The sequence below is a fragment of the Gekko japonicus genome, unplaced genomic scaffold, assembly GCF_001447785.1.
Source record: "Gekko japonicus isolate JY-2015 unplaced genomic scaffold, Gekko_japonicus_V1.1 scaffold2411, whole genome shotgun sequence".
Taxonomy (NCBI): domain Eukaryota; kingdom Metazoa; phylum Chordata; class Lepidosauria; order Squamata; family Gekkonidae; genus Gekko; species Gekko japonicus.
The window spans coordinates 261,571-268,412 of record NW_015162021.1 but is presented as its reverse complement, the minus strand read 5'-3'; the positions used below and the strand labels follow the sequence as shown (position 1 = coordinate 268,412).

At 46.9% G+C, this 6,842-nt stretch overlaps 1 long non-coding RNA gene across 1 annotated transcript; it reads left to right on the top strand.

Annotated features, from left to right (window-relative positions):
* Nucleotides 1–202: 202 nt before the first annotated feature.
* Nucleotides 203–1,485, top strand: LOC107105518. The gene is made up of 3 exons (XR_001482342.1): nucleotides 203–1,180; nucleotides 1,291–1,350; nucleotides 1,453–1,485. It is a non-coding gene; the product is annotated as an uncharacterized LOC107105518 (long non-coding RNA).
* Nucleotides 1,486–6,842: the final 5,357 nt, after the last annotated feature.

The following is a 6,842-nucleotide window of genomic DNA, read 5'->3' as shown; positions in this document are numbered from 1 at the left end:
TAGCCTATTTATAAATAGAAAGTATCCTTTAAATGTGATTCAGAGTGCCCGTTTCCGAGCGGAACGGCGGGACCGCCCGGAACTGTTCCAATCTAAACTAGATCGTAAAAATGACAACAGATTATTCTGGGCGGTAGAACATACAAATAGATCTTATATTATTAAAAAAATCATTCTCAAGCATTGGCACATTTTGGGGGATATTGGGGCGTGCTCTTTACCTCCTCATATAGGCTTTAGAAGAACACAGAACATTGGGGACAAACTTGTCAGAGCAGACGCCTTTAAAGTTCTTGTGCAAGACACTTTACCACCTGGGCATCACAAATGTGGTCACTGTGCGGCCTGTTCTTTGATGTCAGAGACAGGTGTTCTGGATTTTCCGGAACTGAATTTTAAGAAAACACTCACCCATTTTTCATCTTGTGCCACGAAGTCCGTCATTTACCTAATTACATGTGCTTGTGCGCACAGGTATGTCGGGCAAACTTCAAGAGCATTGAGAACTAGGATCCTGGAACACAGATCGAAATTGAAGCATAAATGTATAACGGCTCCTATGGTCCAGCATTTTGATATAGCGGGCCACGGACCCAATGACTTTAAATGTGTAGTCTTGGAAGTGGTGAAACCCAAACCTTATACACACAGTGACATGCAGAGAATATTACTGCAAAGAGAGGCTTTCTGGACTTTTGTATTAAAAACAGAATATCCCACTGGTCTCAATGCTGCCCTTGATTTATCATGTTTTTTAGGAGAATGAATCTACACCCTCCTATATCCCTGCCTGTTATTATGTTCCTTAAACCCTTCATGAGATTCTCTATTCTTAATATACTTTGTTCTATACTCTTCCACATATTTACCCTCTTTGTAAATAGCTGGTTGCCAACTTATGATATACTTACCTTTTCTTCTGGTCAGTTGGCTGCCCAAACCGGATATGCACTTTGTATTTAAAGAGGAAGCTTCCAATTAACTAGCAAGACTGACTTGTCCATGTAAAAGAATCAGTGTGTAGGAGCCAACTTATGACATACTTACCTTCTCTTCTGGTCAGTTGGCTGCCCAAACCGGATATGCACTTTGTATTTATAGAGGAAGCTTCCAATTAACTAGTAAGACTGACTTGTCCATGTAAAAGAATCAGTGTGTAGGAGCTGTGTGAGCCATTTTGGTGAGTTATTGATATATAGTATTCAGGATGACCACCTTTATTTTGGACTGTTGATTTGTTTATTGAACATTAACTATATTTAATATTTGTTATTATGTTTAAATTGACAGAATGTTTTGGATACCCTTGTGGTGCATTGAATTGCAGAAGTTCATTGAATATTGAAGACTGTATGTATTATTTCACAATTTTATTAAGTTGTATTTAAGTCATTTGTGAGACTTTTTGGAGTTTCTTGTTTCCTATTATATTGTATTTGTTATTGTTGATAGGAGATTGAGAAAGATCACTCGAAACGAACGCAGATAGACTCGAGAAGTGTTCGTCCTTGTTCCTGTGCTGTATACCTGCTAGCACCTGCTGGAAAACAAATATTAAATTACATCTTTGATATTTGAAATGTATTACATCTTTATATTTTTGTGAACTTTTTCAGCAATTTATTTTGTATTTACTGATTCAATACAAGGCAGCTTCATGCCTGTTCATGTGAGATATCCAGGTCCCACCTGGAGGTTGGCAATCCTAACCCTGACTCCAAACTCAGCCAGTACAACTGCTGGCTGTTTCTTCCAGCCTACAAACGAGATCCCAACTAATGGTTTTATTGTTGCTGGGTAGCAAGGAAGTGTCCATCCCAAACCCCCACCCCCTTTATCTTGGGAGAGAAACCTCCTTATGGTGGGTAACTGCTAATGCTCCCTCCAAGCGGTGGAGTCTTGGGAGCAAAAATTCTACTTTGTGAGCTACTGGCATTTAAGCTGAGAGTGAGCGATATGGCTGCTGCATAAATTAGAGCCAGTTTGGCATAGTGATTAAATGTGTGGACTCTAATCTGGGAGAACCGGGTTTGATTTCCCCTCAAATGGTGGGGCCCCGCCCCCCAGCGTGCGACGTCACTTCCAGGTGACGCACATGCGGCGCGCGCACGCACGATTTAGATGCCGGCCAGGAGCCCCCCACTCCCGGCCAAAATCCATTTGGCAACCCTACTGGGGACAGAGTGAGGGCAGGTAGCATAGCCTGGCAGGCTGTGGGCCTTGGAGTAGTAACCAGTTACGCGAACTAGGTAGTCACGTTAGGTTTGTGTTTATTTTGCCTTTTAAACTGTTAGATCTTTTAAAGCACCTTGTCTTGCTCTCCTTGCCCCAGTCCTGTGTTAATAAACCATTTTGTTTAATTGTTATCTGCCTGGTCATCACGCCTATGTTCTCGTCTTAAAAGGGGGCATTTTGGATGGGCTTTGGAGGGGACCCTGGGCCTTCTCAAGAGACCCGCAGGGTGGCGGCGGCAGAAGGTGGAGACCCCCTGGGGTCATGACAGAGGTGTCCTTGAAAAGAGCAGTTTGTGTCAGAGCTCTCTCAGCCCCACCTAACTCACAGGGTGTCTGTTGTGGGGAGGGGAAGGGAAAGGAGTTTGTAAGCCGCTCTGAGACTCCGAATGAAGGGCAGGGTACAAATCCAATCTCCTCCTCCTCCTCCTCTTCTTCTAGCTTGCTCTGGAGCCCTCCTTCCTGGGCTAAGACAAAAATGTGTGAACCGGAGGCTAAAAAACTGTGAGCAAGCTCACACTAACTCAGCTTAGAGGGAACACTGGTAACTGCCCTTCATCCTTATATGTAGGGCTGCCAACCTCCAGGTTTGTCTTGGAGATCTCCTGCAATTACAAAATCTCCAGACAACAGAGATCGGTACCCGTGGGGGGAAAGGAATGCTTTGGAGGGTGGACGCTATGGCATTACACCTTGCTATGGCATTACACTTCACCAAACCCCTCCCGGCTCCACCCCCATATCTCCAGGAATTTCCCAACCTGGAGTTGGCAACACTCCTTAGGTACCTCGTGGTGCCCCCCCCGTTAGCTCCACCTGCAGTGCACTGATTGGATGCCTCAAAATGTGGCCAGCTCATCATGATTACGACAAAATGAACCAAAACTTACAATATAGCAAACAGGAAGAACACACAACAGGCCCGTCTAGCTTCTCCGTCTGTGGTCAGGTGTCACTTGGCCCCACCCCCTCATGCTCCCTTCCGTCCGAGGGGTGTGGCCAAAAATGCCTGCACTTTCAAATGTAATGGACATGCTTATGGGAGTTTGGTTCCGGTTTGTAGATTATGAGGACAAGCCAAATTCAGAGATCTGACACATCATTCAAATGGCATTTGCAGTGCGTTCATCGATCAAGACAATTTCCTAATATTCTTGTCCTCAAGTTGAGTAAATCTCATTATATTTTCCTCTGTATAAAATTTTGATTGGGATTGGATTCATCGTGTGGGTAAATTATTGACCAAGATGACATTTTTAATATTTCTTATTAGTTTTTTGTTGTTGTTAGGGGAACATTTTCATGCATTTTGGTTCAGTCTGCTGCTTTAATATGAAAGAAGCTGTGGAAAAGCAGCCAAAATACTGGTGTGGGAAACTGTATATTTGATGCCCGCTAGCTGCTTGGACTATAAGGAAGGCCGAGCGCCGAAGAATAGATTCTTTTGAACTATGGTGCTGGAGAAGACTCTTGAGAGTCCCTTGGACTGCAAGAAGATCAAATCAGTCAATCCTAAAAGAAATCAACCCTGACTGTTCCCTGGAAGGCCAGATAATGAAGCTGAAGCTCAAATACTTTGGCCACCAAATGAGAAGGGAGCACTCACTGGAGAAGACCCTGATGCTGGGAAAGATTGAAGGTCAAAGAAGATGGGGACGGCAAAGGATGAGATGGTTAGACAGTGTCATAGATGCAACGAACATGAAATTGAGTCAACTTCAGAGGACGGTGGAAGACAGGAAGGCCTGGCATGATCTGGTCCATGGGGTCGCGAAGAGTCGGACTCGACTGTGCGACTGAACAACAACAACAGCTGCTTGGTGTGTGGGGGGGAGTTGCAAGAGAAAAGCAGGGTATAAATATATTAATTAAAATTATATCCTACCTCCCTACGCACTGTAATTGAGGTTGTCACTCACAACACAATGATTCACCAGTCAGATGTCCTTCCTGTTTGCTGGGTTGCAACTGTTGGTTCATTTTGTCAAAATCATAATAAGCTGGCCACATTTTGGGGCATCTAATCAGCGTACCGCAGGTGGAGCTAAATACCAGGTGAATCAGAAGTCCTAAACTGCCCCTCCTTGAATCCAACAGGATACAACTATAACACCAAAACAGGAATCACCAGCAATAGTGACACACATTTTAAAATCAAAGAATCCTAAAGACCAGCACTTGAAGCCGAGAAACACACAATGGGAAACACATGAAGCTGTCTTGTATTGAATCAGACCACTGACTGCCGTCTAGGTGGTGAGAGCCAGTTTGGTGTAGTGGTTAAGTGTGCGGACTCCAATCTGGGAGAACCAGGTTTGATTCCCCACTCCTCCGCCTGCAGCTGTTGGATGACCTTGGGCAAGCCGTAGTTCTGTCAGAGCTGTCCTTGAAAGAAATGTTTCTTTCAGAGCTCTCACAGCCCCACCTACCCCACAGGGTGTCTGTTGTGGGGAGGGGAAGGGAAAGCAGGGCCAGCTCAAGGTGTTTCTGCGGCTTAGGCGAGGCTAGCTTGTGGTGCCCGCACCTCCCTTAGCGCAGATGCCAACCTCCCAGTTGGGCCTGGAAACCTCCTAGAATCATGCCCGGGGGGGGGGGTGTGCCGGGCGCCACATCTAGCCTCACCCCAGCCCGGTTCCTTAGGATCAGCACAGCGAGTTGGGAATTGTGCTTTCTCCCCCCCCCCCAATTTTCTTTTCCTCGCCTCCCCTCGGAGCCCCCTTGAGCCATGAGCTGCTACTGAGAGCGCTTCTCCACTGGGCACCACCAGTCCCGCTCTGCACACTGTGCTGGGAAGGGGAAAGAGCAAGCAGCAGCAAGCAAAGGCAGCACTTGGCTTCTCCACCGCCCCCCCCCCCATGGAAACCTTATGCAGAGATGCAATGGGGGAGCGCCAGAGCTGATTCCTCCCCCCCGCCTGCAGCACTTTGATTTTTGTTTGCATTTGCTGTAAGCGGTGGAGGGGAGAGCAAGCCGGAGGCACAGAGGAGGATGGGTGGGCAGTGTTCCCTCTAAGCTGAGTTAGTGTGAGCTAGCTCACAAATTTTTAGCCTCTGGCTCACACATTTCTGTTTTAGCTCAGGAAGGACAGCTCCAGAGCAAACTAGTTTATGCAGTAGCCAAATCGCTCATTCACATCTTTAATGCCAGTAGCTCACGAAGGAGAATTTTTGCTCACAAGACTCCACAGGTTAGAGGGAGCATTGGTGGTCGGTGGGGGGAAATCCCCCCTTCCCAACTTTTGCAAACTTGTGTGGCAGCGGTTGTGGTCCCAGTGGGGGGGAGGCACAGTTCAGTGCCCCATCCAGGGCTCCCCTCCCCCTGCAATGAAAGCAGAACTAGATGCAGGGCTTTTGGTGGGGCCGGGTGCAGTTTGGTGCCCTAGGGTCAGCCGGTCACTGACTGGCTGGCCCTAGGGCGCCAAACTGCACCCGGCCATGCCCCCACCGAAAGCTCTGCATCTCCCAGACCGGGTGACCGCCGCCTCGTTCTCCCTGTTAAAAGGCGTGTGCTCCTTGAAGCAGAGTGGGGTGCTGTAGTTGACTAATTCCCGCACTGAGCAAGGGGGTTGGAGTAGGTGACCTCTAGGATCCCTCCTAACTCTGTGTCAAGAAACTGAAGAGAGTTTTCCTGCCTAAGTGTTGGCTTTCTTGGCTATAGAAGTCATCACCCCCACCTGCTGGCTTGTTATCAGAGTTGTTGCTTAGGCTGTCAGAAGTGATTAATTTGCAGCAGCTGAGAACTCTCCTCTAAAGTGGCTGTCAGCTTGCAGTTTAGAGATCTATCCTGGTAACAGCTTTTTATGGCCAAATGGGCTTTGTCTGGGTTTTATCTGCTTTTGCTTTTCTGACTTTGGATGTTCCAGCTGCTACTGACTTGCTGGGAACAAACGGCTTCTATTTTGCCTGCTCTATTTCCCCCCGCGCACGCGCACATTGCTTATTGACTTTTGCTTGTGGGGGGTGGTGTTTTGAAACTAGTATAATTCAGGGTGCCCTGCTGCTTTGGGCTATTCCTGACAAAAGAAGTTCACGTATCATAGTTACGAACTACCAATAAACAGATTCTTCTTATGAAGCGCTGTGTGGTGTGGTCTGACTATCGAACCCTAACAGGTTGCCAGCTTCCAGGTGGGGGTTGGAGATCTTCCAGAATTACAACTGGTCTCCAGATGACAGAGATCCCCTGGAGAAAATGGCTGCTTTGAGGTTGGACACCATGGTATTATACCCTGCTGGGGTCCCTCCCCTCCCCATACCACAGAAGAAGAAGAAGAAGAAGAAGGAAGAAGAAGGAAGAAGAAGGAAGAAGAAGGAAGAAGAAGGAAGAAGAAGGAAGAAGAAGGAAGAAGAAGGAAGAAGAAGGAAGAAGAAGGAAGAAGAAGGAAGAAGAAGGAAGAAGAAGGAAGAAGAAGGAAGAAGAAGGAAGAAGAAGGAAGAAGAAGGAAGAAGAAGGAAGAAGAAGGAAGAAGAAGGAAGAAGAAGGAAGAAGAAGAAGAAAGAAGAAGAAGAAGAAATTGGGTTTATACCCCGCCCTTCACTTGGAGTCTCAGAGTGGCTTACAAACTCCTTTCCCTTCCCCTCCCCACAACAGACATCCTGCGAGGTAGGCAGG